This window comes from Ursus americanus, chromosome 10 (genome assembly GCF_024610735.1).
Source record: "Ursus americanus isolate L20-20 chromosome 10, mUrsAme1.1.p, whole genome shotgun sequence".
Classification (NCBI taxonomy): Eukaryota; Metazoa; Chordata; class Mammalia; order Carnivora; family Ursidae; genus Ursus; species Ursus americanus.
In genome coordinates, this window is record NC_142136.1 from 19,559,253 (window position 1) to 19,580,760 (window position 21,508).

The 21,508-nt window shown below is 32.8% G+C and overlaps 1 long non-coding RNA gene across 1 annotated transcript in view; it reads left to right on the top strand.

Moving 5' to 3' along the window:
* Positions 1–21,508, top strand: part of LOC123801071 (uncharacterized) — a 116,039-nt gene that overhangs the window by 61,170 nt on the left and 33,361 nt on the right. Inside the window, exon 2 of the long non-coding RNA XR_006782099.2 lies at positions 2,712–2,912. This is a non-coding gene — a long non-coding RNA (uncharacterized LOC123801071). The remainder of the gene's footprint in view (positions 1–2,711; positions 2,913–21,508) is intronic.

Here is a 21,508-nt window from a genome sequence, read left to right on the forward strand (position 1 = left end):
TACAATGGTTGCTATGTTTATAAATTTTGACTAGAAAATGATTGTTTAAAATTTCTATTTATATTATATAATGTTTTTCTATTATATAATGTTTTTCAAACTACCCTTCTTTTTCTCCTAAAAAAAAAATTTTTTTAAAGTAATCTCTATACTCAACATGGGGCTTGAACTCATGACCCTGAGATCAAGAATCGTGTGCTCTTTCTTTTTTTTTTTTCCTAAGAAATAATAGTATGAGTACGAAGCTTAGATTTAAGTCTGTTTTTCCAGGGTTTATGGGAATTTGCATTATTTGATTTTTTTTCAAAGAATTTATATTATGAAGATAAAATGAAATTTACATTTCAGGAAGGGTTTTTTATTCCAACAATGGCAGAGTAACTTACATTGAACTAATATTCTTTTAGATAACAATTAAAAACTTTTAGAGTAAAAAACATAAAAAAAAAAAAGCTATCTGAAGACCTTCCAGTGCAACAGGCAGAATCTAGTAGAGCTGAGAATTCACTCTTTTCTCACCTGTTAAAGAAACATCAGCAATGCCTGTGTAGTAGAAATAATAAACATTCACTTGCTATAGTAAAAGTAATGAGTAGAAGCTCTTTAAAACTTTACTTTTTTTAACCTTAAAATAGACTGTAAAGTGTTGTCTTATTAGCATGATGTTCAATCAGTACTTAAGAAGGTTAATTCTTGTTCAATCTCTAGAAACATTTTAAAATAGTCACATGAAGACAAAAGAGGTTTAAATAAAAATTGTATGTTATGTGGGTATTTAGCTGAACACCCAGCTAGGCAGAAGAACGGATTGATTTTGTTTTTTCCGACAAAATCTAAACACCACAGAGAAGTACTTGTCACTAGGCATTAATACCAAAGAAAGATAGCTGTGGGAAGTATCCTTTAGCGGAAATGAGAGAATCTGATAAGATATAATTTTCTATCCCTGAGACGTTAGGGAGTGTAATACTGAAATTACTTTATTGGTTTGCTTCTCACCCCCAAAATGAACCTAAGAGAATAAAAAAGAGAATAAAAAAAAATTTTTTTTTTGGTCTAAGAGAATAAAAAAAAATATTTGACATCTTAGATTTCAGGAGATCCCAAGGGGAAAACAAGTAAAGATTTTAGGAAGAAAAAAATTTAAATATCAATGACTATCAGAGTTAATTTCAGACATTTCAGGTAAAGCAGAGTTATGCCACCCATGATCAAAAACATTTTAAAAGATTATGTATTTAACTGCGTCTGATTCTGAAAGCTGAATTACTCACACTATGAGAAGATCTAGTGGGGAAAGAAGTGAATTTATACTATAGTGGTCATATCATGAGAGAATATAGGAATGTATCTAAAAAAATGAGGTAGCTATGATTAGCTTAGAATATCCAAGCCAAGAAAGAATGAACTATAATGAAAGACTACAATGTAGGCACATCTACGATATTTAATGTTGCATGAAAAAACAATTTGCGTGAATATTAAAAAGTTTATGCAAAGTTTGGAACAACCGAAGCTAGACATTATATTGTGTGGGGATGCATGCATGGGTGAGAAATGTATATAATATAAAAGAAGGTAATGATAAATACAAAATTCAGTATCGTGGCTGCCTCCTGAGTCAGGAGAAAGGACTGAATGAAGTGCAAACACATAATTAAATACCAGGGTTTCAATGATAAAATTTTTAAGCTGAGCCGTGGTTTCATTCATGACTGGTGGTTCCGTGGTTTCATTTTATTATTATGCTTCATAACATATACTTTTGTATGAATTTTGTACAATGCAAATATTTTTTAATGTGCAGTTTATTTATAATGTATAAGATTTTTATGATTTGGTTGGCAATGAAAAAAGTGAAAATATTCAATTGGTTAAAGGTTGTGAGCAATTTTATATGGATAGAATGCATGAAGATAATCAGACAATAAAAAGTAGATTGGTGTGCAGTTGTACATTTAGTTTTTGAAAAGAGCATAGAAAAAAATTTAGACATGCATTTTATGCAAATCATATTTCTGGCAGCAGTTGTCTCCTTCTTGCTACAATGAATGCACAGAATGTTGTCGTCTTCCCTGACATTCAAATTCAGTAGGAGCAAAGATATAAATTCTATTTTCTACCTTTACAAACTTTAAGTTTTAATGCTTAGCAAGGATAACTCTGGTAAATACTGTTTTACTTAGAAATCCTAAAATAGGTCTGATTATATCTAAGAGAAAACATATCTTTCAAAAAATAAAATTAATAAAGAGCACTATTCAAATAAACTTTCATTCATTTACTTTTCTTTACCTTTTCACATCTTAATGAATGCCAAAAGCAATCGATTTAGTAATGATTTTGATAGAACACTTTAAAATCTTTATTTCAACTTTTGATTTGATAGCAGCTTTTATCAATTTTAATTGAATTAGAGAAATAAAATTAAAGGAGGAGATTTGCTTAGCCATTGATATTTTATTACTACATTGTTGTTTACTTTTATTTATATATCTTGTCATTTACTCAGTGAAAAATGATAAATTCAATCCCTTTGCCTGGAATTGTAACAAAACTAGAACTGGGACAGAAAACTATTATGCTGCTTCCGGGTTGATTAAAAGCGCCAGGCGCAAGACAAATTAGTTTAAATTATGTTAGATTTCTGATAATTTGGCACCACAGAAAAGTATTTGATATTAAAAATATTTTTAAATATTTTCATCTAGATTTGAAGACAACAGCATTGTCCACTGTATTTTAATGCATGGCCCCCAAAAGACTGCTGAATGCATAGAACTAAAAAGAGGCCAAATATCAAAGGGATATCAACTAAGATGGCAGCTCTCTGCAATTGCTAACGATGACTTCCAAATCTTTTCAGCTCTAAAGCTTTAGAGATCAAAGAGCATCATAAAGCCTCCTGACATGTAAGTGTGATCTCTTTAAACATTATACTAATCCAGGCAAGAAATATATGTTGCTGTAGTCTGTTTTTATAGTCAGTGTTTTCAGTAGGTATGCCTGTTTATTTAAGTTGCATCGCTGTATAGTTGTCAAGTATTCACATCATTATTTAACTTATTTGTATCACGTTCTCTCAAGAAAAAAAATTACATGATAGTTTTCAAGCATCTTATATGGAAAATTACTTTCACATCTTTTTGTCCTTTGATCACATTTTGGTAAATATAATCTGGGGTTAATAATCACACTATTATTAATGGATTAATGTTAAACACGTATTAAATAATATTTTGTTATATAAATTAATTTTACTTCTAAATTTAAGAATTCGACTATAATTATGATTTACTACTGATAATAAAATAAAATACCATTTAGATAAATAATGTACCAAGGACAAAAGTATTTAAAGAATATTAGGCCATCTAGTTTAGGCTAAATAAGCTTTTGAAAAAGTTTTAGATTGTAAGCAGATGTCTATGCATTTCTATATGTGTGTATATTTACAATTAGAAAGTACATAAAGCATGCAAAAATATAAAGAGGAGAAAGAAATAGAGAAAGAATGAGATGAAGTTATTACAGAAACTGATCAAACAGACATCCTTATTTGTATTTATAATTCTGCAGTTGTACACTCTTCCCCATTAACTTTTTCATTTTGGGATTTTTCCACATATGTAAAATAATGAGATATTTTTATAAGGATCTTAAAAATCCCACCATGTTCTTTTTAGGTTCAACAATATTTGAATATTTTAGGGAATTTCAAAATGTTGATTCATACATTTTTAATATTATTAGTTATTAAACATGTTGAATGTCATTATATTAAAAATGTTTAAATTTGAATTTTATAGATAACATTCAATCATATGACTACACAACTTATTTAATCATTTGTTATTGTGTATATGTAACTCCCAAAGGCAAACAATGGAAATATTGAGTAATAAAATAAATAATGATAACACTGAATTATAACTCACAGAATGAAAAAAAATATGTGAATTTCTTTTGAGGAAATAAATAGATGATAAAATTATTGGGCAAAAGTTTGAGGAAAAGTAGAACAATAACATATGCTCAAATTATCTCCCCTCAAAATTGTTCTTTATCACAAAAGAAAAAAAGAATACCTTTAATGTGAAGAAGTCTTATGGGAGTCATCTTAACCAGTTGAACCAGTCATCTTAATGAGTTCAATGCCACCAATAATAAAAAGTACCAACATCATGTATTCCCTGGCATGATACACGGAGAAGAAACATTACTTCTGTGGTGTTCTTGCAAAAACATATAACCTCAATTAATTTAATTATGAGAAAACATCAGATAAACCCAAATTGAGGGTCATTCTACAAAATAAATAACTAAACAGCATTCTACAAAATAAATAACTAAACAGCAAGTGTCAGGGTCATGAAGTGTAAGGAACAACTGAGGACTGGCACAGATTGGAAGAGACTAAGAAACCACAAATTCAACTTTCAATCACACAAGCCATATTTCAACTGTTCAATACTTTAATATGGCTAGTGATTGTCATATTGAATGTCACAGATTATGTGATATTTCCATCAATGAAAAACATTCTATTAGAGCTACTCTGAATTATAAGAGCTTGTATAGTCTCCTGCATTATCTAAAAGTGAATTAAATGATTAAAGCAATTTCATAGAATATCAAGATTCTGTATCTAGTGATTTTTAATCTTTTAATTCCCCAGGTGAGCCCCCATAAAAATCTGACTTAAGTAAAATTATCTCCCCCTACTAGTTAAATAATGGAACGCGTCTACTTTAGCACCATTATGTATGTGTCATTTACCCAGTGTTTGACTATCTCAGAATAACTTTTAAATTAACTGGAAAACTATATTTTCAAAGTCAAGTTGAACAAGAGCAGCATACACTTAGGGAAGTATGTTTGTGTATGTGGGGGAGGTGTAAGGTTAAAGGTTATGGTAATAGGACTACTTAAATAACGTAACTGACAAGGAAGGGATAAATCAGTGGTGCCAACTCTCTTGTTCCTTTCGCTTGCTCTTGCCACGTGAAGCACTTGGATGAGCTTAATGATGAAATAGGGTTTTAACAGCTCCCTACATAATATGTTGGCTATATTAAGCCATTGAAGACTCCATCTCCAATTCAGAAGTGAAGTCAGAGAATGGATTTCAGGTATTTTCTGAAGAGGATAAATATAAGACAACCATTAACAGCCCTATTTTGTGATGATGCGTCAGGATGTGTATCATCTGCTTCCTCCAGACACATCAATGATGACTGGGGAAAATCCACACCGATCTCATTCTCTCAAGGCTATTACTTCAGAAGAAGGAGTTGTCAACTCGTTGTTTTCTCTTTCAAGGAATCACTTAGAGGATTGACACATAACTATTATCAGTTCAATTGGTTTTCTTTTTTTTGGGCAACTGAGTTAGTAGAAACTAATGAATTTAAAAAGGAAAAGTGCAAACAAGTATTGACCAGTAAAACCAGCATTTCTATTCACTCAAAATTACCAACTTTTAAATACTATTTTTTCTGCCCAATTCTCTCATTAGGCGATGAGACGTAATTTATGTAGGAAATTTTCCAGAAATAGGTTAACAGTTAGCTCTTATTGCTTCATCCTCTAAAATGAGATAATCACCAGCAGAAATTTTAAAGCCCCACATAAGCCAGCTAATTATATGTGCACTTTGTCAAATGAATGAATGAGAACATACTGATTCTAATTAGTTAGCAGTAGATGAATAAAGATGTATTTAAAATATATCTATATGCATTGTGCAAGAAAATGATTATTTTCTAGTTTTATTCATTTATATAATAGGAACTCAAACATTTTTTTACTAGAACTATAAGGCCATTTCATGTATGTAAATATATATTCCATTTGATTGTGTCATAATGTCTCGTTTACTCACAGGATATAATTACCTGGTGAGTCATATTGTCAATTTTGAAAAATTTATATAAAACTAGATGGAAACAGTCTGTGTTTCATTTGACAGTCATGTTTTAATTATTCAGAATATACCAGTTAGGTGTTTATTTTATTTTGCTTGAAATTATTTATTGTTCTACTTCAGGGTATAATTTAATCATTGCATCTGTATTTTTTCCATTTCTGATTACCTAAAAGGAAAAAGAGGATAAACTCTTCCATATTCCAGTCACAAGTCTTTGCTGACACGATCCATTTATGTTCAATAATTCACCTCTCTTGTGTCACTCAGACCAACTTGGTATTCATATCTCTGAGTTACTTGACATTCATCAGGGTCTTGTTCTTTTCTTGGTCAGAGATGGAGGAAAGAAAAATACATGAGGCTCTGGCATGAATACACAAAGAACACTATTCTTGGCAAAAATGCTCTGTGTCTGAAATGTCAGATACAAGGCTCTCATACAAAGCATGCAGAGAGAGTGAGCAAGCTAGCAAGCAAAAGATTGAAACTGTGCAATTCGGGGGTGAAAAATCGACCATCTCAAGTGGCTTAGACCAGGGACCAGTGACAAATGTGGCTCTGTGAAAGTGCTGTGCAACTAAGGGGTCGTTGTCCTTAGAGTCCTCCTATGACAATATCCTCCCTCGCTTCTCACTCTCAGGGACAGAACTGAAAACACAGTTTCTCTGTCATGTACAAAGATCCTCACATTTTCCTCCTTGGTCTAAGGTAAGGCCACAGTGACACAGGGAGTAGATACCTTTCATAATTTTATTCTCACTTCTAGAAGACATTTTTAAAAGGACAGTTAGGCTACCACAAGGTTAAAAAAGGAATATGATCTGTCACTTAACAATTATATATTCTAATAAGGTAAATTATCTCTAATAAGGTAAAGGAAGAATTGGGAAGATAAGGTTTAAGTGATCCTTATCATCAATAATACAAATGAAAACAATATCACCCATTAAAAATTATTTAGCCTTGTGAACCAGTTACTGAGATAAGAACTTTCACTATTTCCTTAAATCTTCAGGACACCCTTATGAATAAAATATTATTATTATTATACATTTTGGAGATAAGGAAACTGAAGCCCAAAGTAACATAGCTAATAAGGATAAAGGCAGCTTTCCATATATTTCTTTCTGATCTCACAACCCAATTTAATAATCCGATTGCACCACTGCTTTAATAGTCTTTTAAAATGATATCAGTATTTTTATTTCCTCTCCTAAGAACATAATAAAAATGAAAAAGAACCATCAGAACAAATTTCATGCCATGAATTACCTGAAAAGAATGTTTCATGTAATTCATGAAGTTTCAAAGTGTAATATATTCCATAATATGTTTTTCTGGAAGATTTCAATAGTTGATGGTTTGAACAAATTCAACGTAACTCATTAAGTCCATTATTAAATAGGGCAGGTTAATAACATGGGATCTAAATGATAAGCACTTTACAACATTGTGATATTCTTTGTTATAAGGAACATTTTTATTTGGGAGGGGAAAAGCCTAATATAGAGAAAAGATGGCATACTTGTTTGTGAAATACACTTTTAACAGCCAGTTTGCATTTTTAAATTCTGTATACCAAAATTGAATTTTAAATGTTATTTTCAAAATATTAGTCTCCCTTCTTCATATATCTCTTACGTTCCTAAGGTAAACTGGTTTTTAATGGGCCGAATTTTCAAAATTACATAGGTCATCTAAGTTTTCCTGTATTTTGATTATGTCATATTTTGCTTTCTCAGTGTAGACATTGGCATTATTTAACCTACTCTTCTGATCAGTTAATTTGCCATGACTTTTAATTGAGTTTTATGAGATACACAGGAGTAAACTGTGTAAGCTTATCCAGTGCCTTATCTTTAGCAATACAATACACACATACACATACCCACACACACCCACTCACCTACACACACACACACACACACACACACACAGAGCGAGACAGAGACAGAGAGATGTCTAATAACACTAACTTCAGATATGAAACAGGAAAAAAATTTGAGAATCTATTTTTATTTGCACAGAACATGCTTAAGGGAAGTGAAAGAGTATTAAAGAATAAAGAGTAAGTTGCATGCAAAAGAGAAAGAATCAATTTAGAAAAGTTCAAATTATGTAGTAAATTATTATGGTAGAAGATCCTAGTAAAAAAAAGAGATTAAGTAATATTTTCCATTAAAATGTACAAAATGTTTTCATATATTATTGAATTTCACAGTAAGTTGTTGAGGGTTGCAGAACACCCATCCTACTAGATAGCACTCCCAAAATATTCCTAATGTCCAGTTGAAATTTTATGGAGAGTGAAGGAATCAGAAGACCCTTATGGACTTCTTCAAAATGTAATTTACTAAAATCAGTGATTATGGTCATATTTCAGGAAGGAAGGAAGGAAGGAAGGAAGGAAGGAAGGAAGGAAGGAAGAAGGGACTCAAAGATACAATTTTATGTATTCAAACCCATGGAATTCAATAGCCAGTTTTCTCCTAAACCTAATGTGGACTTCACAGTTCATAAAAATGTACATGCAACAGTAGATTTAATGCCTGGTAGAAAATAATTTACTATAAAGAGACTTGCCTTGATTGTTTAAGCCCTCAATGTTACAGTTAATAAATTAAATAAAGGTTTACCAATATAATAAATTAATGTGAGCAATCTTTAAGGAAAGAAAGGGGTGAAGAAAAAACTAAACCACCAGGACTGTGTAGCAAAGTTGTTTATTAAGTCAATTAGTTACACACACATTAAGTATTGATTTGTTATGAGGTATTTGCTGTTTTTGTTTTTTAGATTCTCGATGCAGTTATATTTTTGGTTACATGGTTTATATATTCTGCAAAATCCATACTCTACTAAGAGGTAGACGTTTTAGGATGAATTACTTGACTTAATCCTACATATGTCCCCTAACATCTAATTTCCTTAATTATTAGGAATTTTAAAATTATTTTTTAAGATCATTGTGGCAGAGGACATTTACATATTTTTATCTGAAACTTGATTTTCAATATATTTTCATGCATTGTGGGTTTTTTTAATTATGAAGCCCATTCAGCATTAAATTTGTGAGAATCATGGAAGTTTGAGGGTAAAATGGCTGAAATTAAGCAGTGCAGTGAGAAACTTTTCTTTCAGAGGGAATGGAATGCCTGCATCTTCTGCATGATAATCAGTTCAGTGGCAGAGACTATTGATTATCTAATTGTGATACCTTTTAATTAAATCTGTATTCAAATACCTCAAAGGGAATGTGATCACTTGTGAAGTAATGCATTTTCCATGTTTCTCATAAAACTGTGCCTAATGCTTTAATTCTGTATTCTAAATAGTACTCCTAGAGATAGATTCAATGCTTTCCCAAAAAATATTGATTTATATCCTCATATTTGACAGCCTAACACATTTTCCAAATGGTCCCAAACCTTTCTTTACCATTTAGGATCTTAAAAAATAAAGTGTAGCTTTTACTTTATTTAGATCTTACCATAAGCCTAATAGAGACTTTCTTCAACTGTTATCTTCCCAATGAAAACTATCTTGCCACCCCTATTTAAAACCCAATGCCACCTAGATTTTAAAATCCCAGTTACTCTGTTCTGTATATTTCGTAGAATGTTTATCAACCATCTTAAGTTTTCTATATAATATGTTTATTTATTCTGTATATTGTTTATTGCCCATTGGCAGATACTTTTATCTATATTTTGTTATATATATATATATATATATATATAACAATACAAGTATATATATATATGTATATATATACATATATATATGTATATATATATTTGTATTAATTTTTGAGTTGGGCATGAATTTGAGAATATAATATTTAGTTAAAGTGATGTTATATTCTTTCCAGATAGTGATACTACATAAATGTCATAATGGCAGGAGATGGGGTTATGATTTTAAAGAAGATATAAATCAAATGAGAAATTTAATGTTCTCAAATTTAGGAACACTTCTTCCTTTGAGATTTTTGTTTTATTTTAGGATTGTGTATCTTCTAAAGTGTCACCCTCACAGCTGTGACTTAGGACCCCCATCAAAGCAAGGACCTTCTTAATTCATCTTAGTATTAGCACATTACTTATTCACTTTATGTCCCTAAATATTTGAGTTGGAAGAGGCTACATCATAAACTATTACAAATAAAGTGATTATCAGAAAATCTATTTTCTTTATGTTCTAAATAAAGTAAAGTTAATTGCCTGTTTTATAGCACGTATGTAGCAAGTATATAGCAAGCTTCTCCTCAACATCCTTTTGATTTATTATTTCCAATATGAAAATATCACCGTATCTGCCCTCATCTCCTACTTACACCTGAACTATAAAAATAAAATTTCAGGGGCGCCTGGGTGGCACAGCGGTTAAGCATCTGCCTTCAGCTCAGGACGTGATCCCGGCGTTGTGGGATCGAGCCCCACATCAGGCTCTTCTGCTATGAGCCTGCTTCGTCCTCTCCCACTCCCCCTGCTGTGTTCCCTCTCTCACTGGCTGTCTCGATCTCTGTCAGATAAATAAATAAAATCTTTAAAAATAAAATAAAATAAAATTTCATTTTGTCTTGCAGAAACAATCACCTTATCTCTCTAGCATCATCATCATCCACATCATCATCTATCATCTTTTTTCAGAATGTGGAAGTCATGTTATCCTTCTGTTCTTTTAATAAAAGGTAGGGAAGAGCCATAGACCTATTACAAGGCCATGTTACTCCATTCACAATATATGGTTGTGGTAGCAGTCACAAAAACATTATTTACATCATACACACACACACACACACACGCATATATGGTCTCTTGACCATATTTGAAATTCACAAAGTTATTAGAATCATAGCACTCAATTTAAAAAATAGTATACAAAAAAACACTAGGATTGAAATATACCAATAAGGACACATATTGCACTAAATGAGACATCACAATAAAAATGGGAGAGATTAAAAGAACTGTGATGTTACAAAAAATACTTGAGATTGAAAATATGGTATACATATGTGGGAAATTAGAGAATACTACAAATGCCACTCAGTGGCTGTATTAGTTTCCTAGGGCTGCCTAACAAAGCATCACACAGTGGGTGGCTTAAAACAATAGAAATTTATTCTTTCACAGTTTTGGAGGCTAGAAATCTATAATCAAGTTGTTGGTAGGACCATACTTTCATTAAAAGCTCTAGGGGAGTAACATCCTTACCACTTTCATCTTCTGGTGGTTGCCAGCAAACCTGGTCACTCCTTGGCTTGTAGATGGGTCACTCAATGTCTGCTCCACCTTCACATGGCTTTCTCATCTGTGTGTCTGTGTACAGATTTCCCTTTCATTATAAGGACAATAATCAGTGGAATAGGGCCTCCCCTAAACTGATATGACCTTATCTCAACTTGATTACATCTACAAAGATCCTATTTCCAAATAAGGTCCCAGTCACAGGTTCCTGGAATTAGAACTTCTACGTATTTTTTGGGAGAGACATAACTCAATGCATAACAGTGGCCTACACGAACCAGTGTCAGTAATTTCTTACATGAAAGAATTTTTAAATCTATTAATATTTTAGACCTAACTACTCTTAATATCCTCTCCAGTGCCCCGCTCTCTGTTTTCGAAGTCTGATTGTAATGGGGGCTAAAACAAGAAAGGGATGGGGAGAGAGGACTAGGACATTCAGGTTGCGGTTTGTTTCTATTTGTGGAATGTCAGGGCAAGGTTAGGTGGAGTTGTTATCCAGAGATGATACAAGATAACTAAATTTAAAGTTATATTTAAAGCAATGACCAAGGAATATTGCTAATGTTCAAAATCAATCTTTTCAGCTGTCCAATAATAGTACAGTGGAAGAAGGGAAATAAAGCCTCATGCTGTCAAGTGAGAAAAATGGGTATATTTTAGGAAATGGTGTACTTGTGTGAATTAAGTGGTTTTGTTTGCGACCTAGGGTATTACTCTCTTGCTTTTGGCAGATATTGTCTTATACAAGTGCTGGTCATCATGATCCTTCATTTAGGTAGATCAGGCTACTCTCAAATTACATCTTCAATCTGTGAATATTTTTACCTGACTGAGCACATTGGCATCTAAATACTAACATATACAAAGAATGTCACAACTATGACCTAAACATGAAAATCTTTGCTACATGACTTTTACATTTTTCAGTTAAAAATAAAACCACACCTTTTTTACACTCTTTTAATCCTTTATAAGTTATTCAATTATTTGGCTCCCTGTATGCCCTTTCTTTCTTTTTTCCTTTCCCATTGTCACCCTCCTAAATCAGCTTTTCTGCCTCTCACTTTGACTCTTGTAAAGGCTTGATAATTGGCTTGCCAACACTAGTTTTCTTCTGCTCTGATTCCCCCTTTGGAATTTCACTGAAGGGTTGATCTCCCTAAAACACATCTCTGTTCAAAATCCCGAGATTCAATTAAGAAAGAACAAACAAACAAAGAACACTCCAGTGTTTCAAAATGTGATTCAAACCACTTTCCATTCACAGAATCCACTCACTATTTATAACTTTTGTGAAAATAAACATGTTTCATGCTCTTGCTTCCTTATGCATTTTTCCTCCAATTACCTCTGTTTGAAATAATGTATCTTCTACATTTACATTTATCAAAATTCTTCCTGTTTTCCAGGGGTTGGCCAATGAATAACATTTTATATTTTATAGCTCACTGAAATGTAGAGGAAAATTCCATCAGAACCACCTATGTATTAATTTATCCTTTTAAATCAATCCAATTTATTTCTGCTACAGAAATCTATCTATGGTACTCTGCAAGTGTCATTTCACATGCAAGCTACATACACAGGGCTCTGTGGTCATGAACTTCTAATCTAGGGCTTGTGAACTCCTGTATATAACTCAATTTCCACTATTAGGTTTAATACAATGGGTTTTTCAAAGCATGTTTGCTAAGCATGGAAATTATGCCTTCTCACTATTAAATATGATGAAATTCCTCATGCTTAACCTCACAGAGGTAGTCCTCAGACAAAAAGGTGAGACATACTTCCTGATTTTACACGTTGAAATTAATGTGTCAAGATTTAGTTAGTATTTGGCAAGCCGCTCTCACATTTACGGAAGACATCCATCTACCTACGTAATGACAATGACAAGTGATAGAAGATAGTTTAGTGAGGGAGCATGAATCTCAAAGTAATATTCTTTTTGGAGTAATGGGAGCTATTAAAATTTAAAAGAGGATGGAACAATTTGGAATGATATTTGGAAGCAAGGAAATGCTGACCACACTTTTTCATCTTAAGAAGGATTAAAATTTAAGTCAATAAATAGGATTTACTTGACTGGTTGAGAGAAAGCCCGGGATGTAGACTGATTGTTCTTTGAAAAAATTCATGGGCTGAGAGTACAAATAAAAGGTTGCAGAGAGAATGGACATGTAGGACATTTGGTTGCAGATGAAGACATGCAGAAAATTTTTGAAATGAGAGTCTTGATAAGGAATGATTACTATGGAAGTTTTATCACATGATAATCAAGGAAAATAGGGATTCTGTCCTGAGTAAAATTATTAGATTCATAGGGTAGCAACATGGGCAGTATAATAGAAGTGAGTTTCCTGGATACTGAGAGAATACCTTTTAATCAGTGATAGAGAAGACACCCAAGGATCAGCCATCGGAGGATGTGTCCCCTCCCAACTCTTCACATCCTTTCAAATAATCCTCAATATTTATTTTGTATCACGGTGTTCCATATGGTCATACCAAGTGATAAATCTGAAAAATATTTAGCATTTCTTTATTCAGTGCTTGTGTCCTCACCTTTCCTCAAACCTGGTACTACACAAATCAGCAGGGAGATGTTATGAAAGGAAGGGAATACAAAGGAGCAAAATTCAGGCACAAGGCACATAAATAAATCAAATTGGATGAATCTAAATTGATTAAATATATGTATCTTAAAGAGTATTTTTCAAGTAGAAGACCTAGAAAATATGTCCTCTTTAAAAAAAAAAAAAAGCTCTTTTCAGCATTTTTTTTCATCCTCCACCAACATCACTGCCTTCTAATACTATGGATAAAATTTTTAGCTAACATGTTCCATATGAATATAGCCACAAAGGAGACAAAATAGCAATAATGTCATCATTACCACTAATTAAATTTTGGTTGCACAAAGTCTAGGAAATAATTCCTTCACTAAAACTCAGTCTCAATTTTAATTTGTTTAAAAAATTGTTTCAACAACTTAGAAAATATTTTGTGAGATAACCCAAAAGGAGAGAAAGAAGAATATTAAGAAAGTTTAAAATCACCTGTTCTTGGGTGCCAAGGTGACTCAGTTAGCTAAGTGTCTGCCTTCAGCTCAGGTCATGATCCTGGGGTCCTGGGCTGGAGCCCCATGTCAGGCTCCCTGCTCAGCAGGGAGTCTGCTTCTCACCCTGCCCCTCCCTCTACTCATTCTCTCTCTCTCTCTCAAATAAATAAATAAATAAAATTTTTAACAAAAATCACCTGTTCTTTAGTTTCTAGAAACAATACACAGACCAGGTACCCTGGATTGCCAGCTGACCCTTTCCAAAAAAAACCCCAAACCAACCTGTTGATCATTTACAGCTGTTATTTAAACCACTGCAGTAAGGAAGATATTAGAGGGAGAACATTAAGAGACTGAGTGCTTTTACAGCGGTACTGGAAGGTGGGCAACTGGTTAGTATTGGGTTGATGTTACAGCATGCTAGCTTTGGATTTGTAGAAACAAGAGGAGAGGGAGCTTTGGTGGGCAAGCTGTAATCTTGATGAAACATCTATTTCAGTTGGTTCACAGTCTTATCTTCCAAGAGCAGATACATTTTGGAGCTGACCACTTGTTCTCAGTTTTGCTTGTAAAAGGGCAGGACTTCATATCTCAGTTTGCAGTATTCAGAACAAATCAGAATTAAGAACTCAGTTATGTATTGCTTTTGGAAAATAATGGGCAATTTTCTTATATGCAAAATAAATGTAAGGCTATCTATCTAATGGGAAGTTGTAAAGAGTAAAAGAAGTAATATATGCAAAATTCCTGGAAAAATAGTTAGTGCTCATTATTATTCTATTACCCATGATAATCATTTAACAATTGCTTTGCAGTCCTCCATCTGCATCTGTATCTAAATTTATCTATAACTTATCCATATCAATATTTAAATATCCATAATGGTATTTAAATATTTTTTATATCTTTACCATCACTCTTTTTCTAGTAAATTTCTTTTTTTCTATTATACTATGTCTGAGATTCATTCAGGTTTATTATATAGCTCTATTCATTCATCATCACTGCTGATAAAAATTTAGGGTTTTTTTCTTTTTAAAAATACAAGCCCTGTTGCTCTATCATTTTGCTTTTGTTTTTGGTGTAGATTCTAGAAAATTTTAAAGATATCTGAGTTAAATTGAGTCATAGGTATGTATGTTGTTAATTTTGTAAAATTTGTCAAATTATCCAAAAGAATTATAGTTGTATACCTTCCCCAGCAGTGTATTAAACTCCCAGTTACTCCAAATCCTTGCCAAGGTATGGTGTGTTAGACTTTTTAATGTTTTCTCTTTCTGATGGAGATTAAATTATATTTCATTCCAGTTCATTGAATTTGATTGTTTCAAGTGAAGTTGAGCATCAATGAATATGTTTATTTTCCATTTGTGTTTTTATTCTATTGATTGCCTATTTTTAACTTTTGTCAATTTTTCTACTGAGTTATTAGTGTTTTGATACTGATTGGTAGAAGTTGTTTATACATTCTAGTCACTAATAAGTGTTGCTTATATGTGTGCAAATAGCTTCTCAGTCAATAGCTTATTTCTGTCTTTTATGGTGTCCTTAGATAAACAGAAGTTTTGTGTTTTAATATAAAAATGTCATTTTTTAAAGGTATGCTGCTTTTTGTGTTATTTAAGAAATGCATAACTAATCTGTCTGGTCATGCAGATACTCTCTTCTTTTTCCTGATAGTTCTAACTTTATGATTTTAACATTATTCTTTTCTCTAACTGAAGTTTTGTGTTTGCAGAAATTATTATATTGCTTCTTTTGAAAGTGGGTGACTATTTTTTCCAGCACTATTTCATGAAAATACCATGATTTTCCCAATGACCTACGATATATACGTGGACCTGTTTATAATGTCTCAAGTATGCTACATGGGTTTATTTATCTTTTCCTGCATCAATAGCACATTTCTTCCTGACTGCACTTTGATAATATGTCTAGTTCTCTGGTAAGGCAAATTCTGTAACCTTGTACTTCTTCAAAACACAATTAGTTATTCTTGTTCTTCTGCTTTTCCCAATACATTTTAGAATCAATATTTCAAGTTCTGTGAAAAACTCTCTCAGCATTTTGATTGAAATTTCCCTAATTTCCTAGATTATTTTGGGAAAGAAATGAAAACTTTCCCATATTGATTCTTCCTACCATAAACATGGTTATCATTTCACTAATTTATGTCTTCTCTATATTTTTCAAAAACTCTCTTCATGAATATTATGGCAGTACTTTGTTATTTTCACTTCATGACAATTTATATTTTTGATACTGCTTGCATAATATAATTTTATATGCTATATTCTGATGCTTTAAGACTGGAGCATAACAATGTAGTTTGAAACATGTATTCAAAACACAAAACTGCTTGCTGGGACTCTCTTTTTTATATCTACCACTTCTGACCCCTCTCCTGGGTTACCTAAGATGTTACTGTCCTGTTCTGCCAACTGAACCTGATCTGTGTACTTTTTAGGGTAAGAATTATAACATGTTTGGCAAACTATGTATCCCTACACTTCAGCATAATTAAATCTAATTCATCAAATGTCCCAAGAGGTCCACACAAAATGTTAGAGATGCCACTTCTAGGTGAGCTCAGTGGAATAGAAGGCATTTATTTCATTCATTGGAGATGTGTTCATTTTTCCCACTTCAAATCAGTGTATCTGTGCCCACTGCTTATTAAGAGATCTAAATTTTTATAGTAAGGTTTAGATTGTTATGGTGGTGGAAAATAAATTGAATTTAGAGGTCGTGGTCAATAATAATACAGTGTGGAGAGGTGCTTCATACATATTTATTTTTATGAAAACAAACTTCTCTGAGCTAGAGTTATTTTTTCTACTACATGGGAATCAATAGTCTCCTACAATTTCGAAAATTAGATACCAGAAATTTTTCTCTAGTAACCTATTCCAGCAACCTATAGAGACCAGGAATCCAGGGGTTGGAGACAGAAGGAGGTGGATGGTTGGAGGATTGTCATATGTCAATAGTGATTTTGCAGTAGGGAGAGTACACGCCACAGAATCATGCAGACCATTTGTTTTGTGTAACTTCTATCATCCTCTGTTTTCTCAATTATAAAATTGACATGTTTCTAAATATGCTTTATTATGAAGATTAAATAGTATAATATGGAGCTTACCTCAGAACCTGACACACAATAAGCACCCAGAGATGGCAGAAATGTAATACATTTGACAGGGCAGACAAACCTTACTGTGGACAATTCATTACTTGAACTAAAATCTGAGGAAAAAAAAATCGTTATGATTATCCCATAATGGCAGATTTGCAAGATCCTATGCAATTGAACTTGCTAAAAGTTAAAAGATACACAGAAAACATGTGAAATTACCTAATATTATTAATGTACTCATTTTGTAGGTTTCTCTTCACACTCCAGTCTTATCCACAACCTCTCTCTTTTTTGCTCACAAGACACTAGTCACCTGTTGGCCCCTTGAGCATGTTGACAACAGATGCAGTGCACATTTTGTCATACTTCAAATGCACATTTTAGATGCTTGTTTCCCTCCCTGTCATGTGGCTCAGTCCTTCTTACCTTTAGGCCTCAGTTATATATCATCTTCTCATTGAGGCCCTGCTTAATCGTGCTGGCTAACCTTCCCACCAACAGATTTTTCCATTACATCACTCTGTTTATTTATTTCCTTCATAACATTTATCACAATCTAAAAATTCTTCTTAACTTACTGATTATATTTTCTACCTCATTAAAGTATAAGCTCCTTAGAGTTATTAAGCTTTTCTGATTTATTCTCTATTTTCAGTACCTAAAACAGTGCTTGAAAATAGAAATTTAGGCAATTGTGCCATTAAGCAAATTTATCATTAGACTGACGAAATAGGAATTTGCTGGATCTCTACTAGTAGTTTTGATCTTGACTTCTTAGAGACTGATTAGTTCTTAAAATGAATGCACCAATCTATTTTAATATAGAAATAGGCAAAGATAGAAATACATATGTAAATAGATATTTCTGTATAGAAATAACATACACACACTTTACAAATTGTTTCTGGACAGTTTTTTCAGGATTATATTTGACTCCAAACAAGTAATGCTGAAAGTTAATTAAAAATAAAATTAAGAAAACATGCTGCCTAAAATATTCATATATTCTTGTCTATAATCATGTACACATAAGTTGTTAATTTGTGGACTTTTGTAATATTTGATATCTTAGATACAAAATTAAGCAACAGATTTTCAATGTGGGATGCATAGGGCAATCTGACTTCTTAAAAATGTCTACTGAGTTTGTTTAAACCATCTGGAATCAGACTGTTTATCTGGCACATAACTGCCTAAACATATTCATTTTAAAATGAGAATCTGACACCTTGCTGGAAATAAACAAGCAACAATAAAACTACATTAAATTACATTGTAGTTTCTCACTATGCAAAGTGAAGCAGTTGACTTTAAGAAGAAATATCTGAAAGTAATGAGAGACAGAAAGCAAAGCATGACAGGTAGCTTGAGAAAAATCGTGAAAGAAAGTAACTGCCAAACAGATAAATTAGTTAGTAGTTCATTATATAGAGATTATAAAATAATTAAAATGTTAAACTTAACATAACTACAGGATTCTTAGTAAAATTCAGTGTCTTCTCAAATGTAATACATGATATTATTTCTGATCGATTTCAAGGTAAATAATTTGAAAATCTAAAATGACATCCCAGTGGGTACCACCCCATCTATAAGGAAGCTCTTTATTATATCTAACCTGAATCTCACCTCCATGATTCGATCAATTCCTTTGTATTTTGTTGGTGAGAGAGCTGGATAACAGATCACTATCTTTCCATAAAATAATTGGATATGAAGTGAGATGTGATCTTAAGATCATTACAAAGTTGAGTGGTTGAAAGTAATGAAATTTTCGCTGACATATACAGAAGTTAGAGTTCCTGCATCAATATGGATTTATTTGAAAATATAACAACAGAGAAATAAGAAGTAAATGAAGGGGCAGCAGATGTCTGGTGCAGTGTAAAGACCTCTGAGAAACTCCTTCTGGTTAGCAAATTTTTCACCTCAAATATTAGTCTTTAAAACTCATAAGCAACTGAGTCCACAGTTTAATAATAAAAACTCTTTTGAAAGTAAAGTCTCCACATCTGATGCAGGAAGAGGGTCATTCTGGATTGTGTCTCTTTTTAATATTAACAAATATACAATTGGGCATTGATATGATATGATGATTTGCCAAAGAAAATTATATAACTGAACCCACCACTTTTTCAAGGCTGGCATTGTTATGTTCCATGTTTTAGGGTATCAAGAAAGGGCAAGATCTCAGTGCAGAGCTACTAATTTCATAGATTAATCTACTAATCCCATAAAACAATAGTGGTGTCTGTAGGATAATATGGTTGTCACATGTGGATTCTTAGATGTCAAGAAAAAAACATTTTCTTACTTTTTTTGAATTCTTTGTAACAAGAAATTTCTTTCAGCTAATGAGAGAAAGGGTCTTCCTTCTCTTTATTGCTAAATTGCTCCTCCCTGTGGAAGGAGGAACAAAATCACTGGGTTCTTTGATAGGTCATTCCCTTGCTGATATCGCTCAAAACCATATGTCATCAAGAGATTCATTCTCCCCTTCCTTTTGTTTCTAACCCCACTGGGCCTGGCCCAGCCCCGAAGAGGCAGATGTATAAATGTATAAAAGAGTGAGTAGGTTCATTTCCCTGGCTGTGGAGTAGGAAGGCTGCCCTGGCCCTGGGTCCAAAATGCACTTTCCAAACCAGCCTTAATAAAATAACATTGATCCTTCAACATAATATTTGTCTTGAAACCCTCATGATTTACAGAATGTTTTGTAGACAGCCTATGAGATGCCCTCCAGAATCTTTGTATCATCTCTCCTCATAAAGTTTGCTCCTAATCAGTAGAATATGGCAATGTTGAGAGACTATCATTCCCACGTTAGATTACAAAAGATTGACTTCCGTCTTCCTAGCCAACACTCTCTTGAGAACAATTTAAGTACTAATAATGGTTTCATATTGCAATTAGTTACTTGTAGAATGTGTAAGTTGTAAAGTAATATACAATATCTCAGACGATGTCCAGGTTTCTAGTTTGGGTCACTCGGTTGTTTGTGATTCCATTAGTAGAGACAGAGAATAAAGAAAGCAGATCAAATTTTGGGAAAACTTTAACAATTGTGGTTTTTAAAATTATTAAGTATGATGCGGCTGCAGGCATGTAAACGACTTATCCCGCAAACAGATGGATATTTGAGCTTAGATTACCAAAGTGTGAACATCAGAGCTAAAGATATGTACTTGTAAAATAAAATCATGTTGAAATGATAAGACTATGTGGACTCTCTATAGAAGAGTAAAAAGAGTGGGAAGCAGAAGAACTAACATGTAAGGGTCAGCTCTAGAGAACAGACTCATATAGGTACATTAAAATGCAGAGAAATAAAACAATGAAGAAAGACTAGTCCTTGGGTAGTCAAGAGAGTAAGGTGGCATGACTCAAGTTGTGATTAAAATGTAATATTATATGTATTTAAAACATATTTTTAGGGGCACCTGGGTGGCACAGTCGTTAAGTGTCTGCCTTCGGCTCAGGGCGTGATCCCAGCGTTCTGGGATCGAGCCCCACATCAGGCTCCTCCGCTATGAGCCTGCTTCTTCCTCTCCCACTCCCCCTGCTTGTGTTCTCTCTCTCTCGCTGGCTGTCTCTGTCAAATAAATAAATAAAATCTTTAAAAAACAAAAATAAAAACAAACAAACAAAAAACCCCATATTTTTAGAACCTCGATTGAGTTTGTGCATGCTATAATCCCCATCTTTATCCTTGATAAAGTTACCTAGATTTATTTCATAGATTTTTCTCTAATTTACTTGAACATGATACTTGGTGCACAATCTGAGTATTAACATCCTTTGAAACAGTATTTACTAGCCCAAGACTTCTAGTTTGGGAAAGAATGGACATACAAGATTGAACATGCAATATGCTCGATGGAACGAAGTGCCTAATAATAAAAGGATTAAATATGTTTACTAAATTTGGCAATATGAAAGATGTTAGCTTCCTCTAACCAAGCAGTTTCACCAAGAATTTAGATTATATAGAACCAAAGAGTTAATTGAAGTTAGTAAATAAGGACAAAGGGAAGAATTGAGCTCCAGAGTCTATGATTTAAAGAAAAGTATAAAGAGGGTTATCTGGGTGGCACAGTCAGTTGAGCGTTTGACTCTTGATTTTGGCT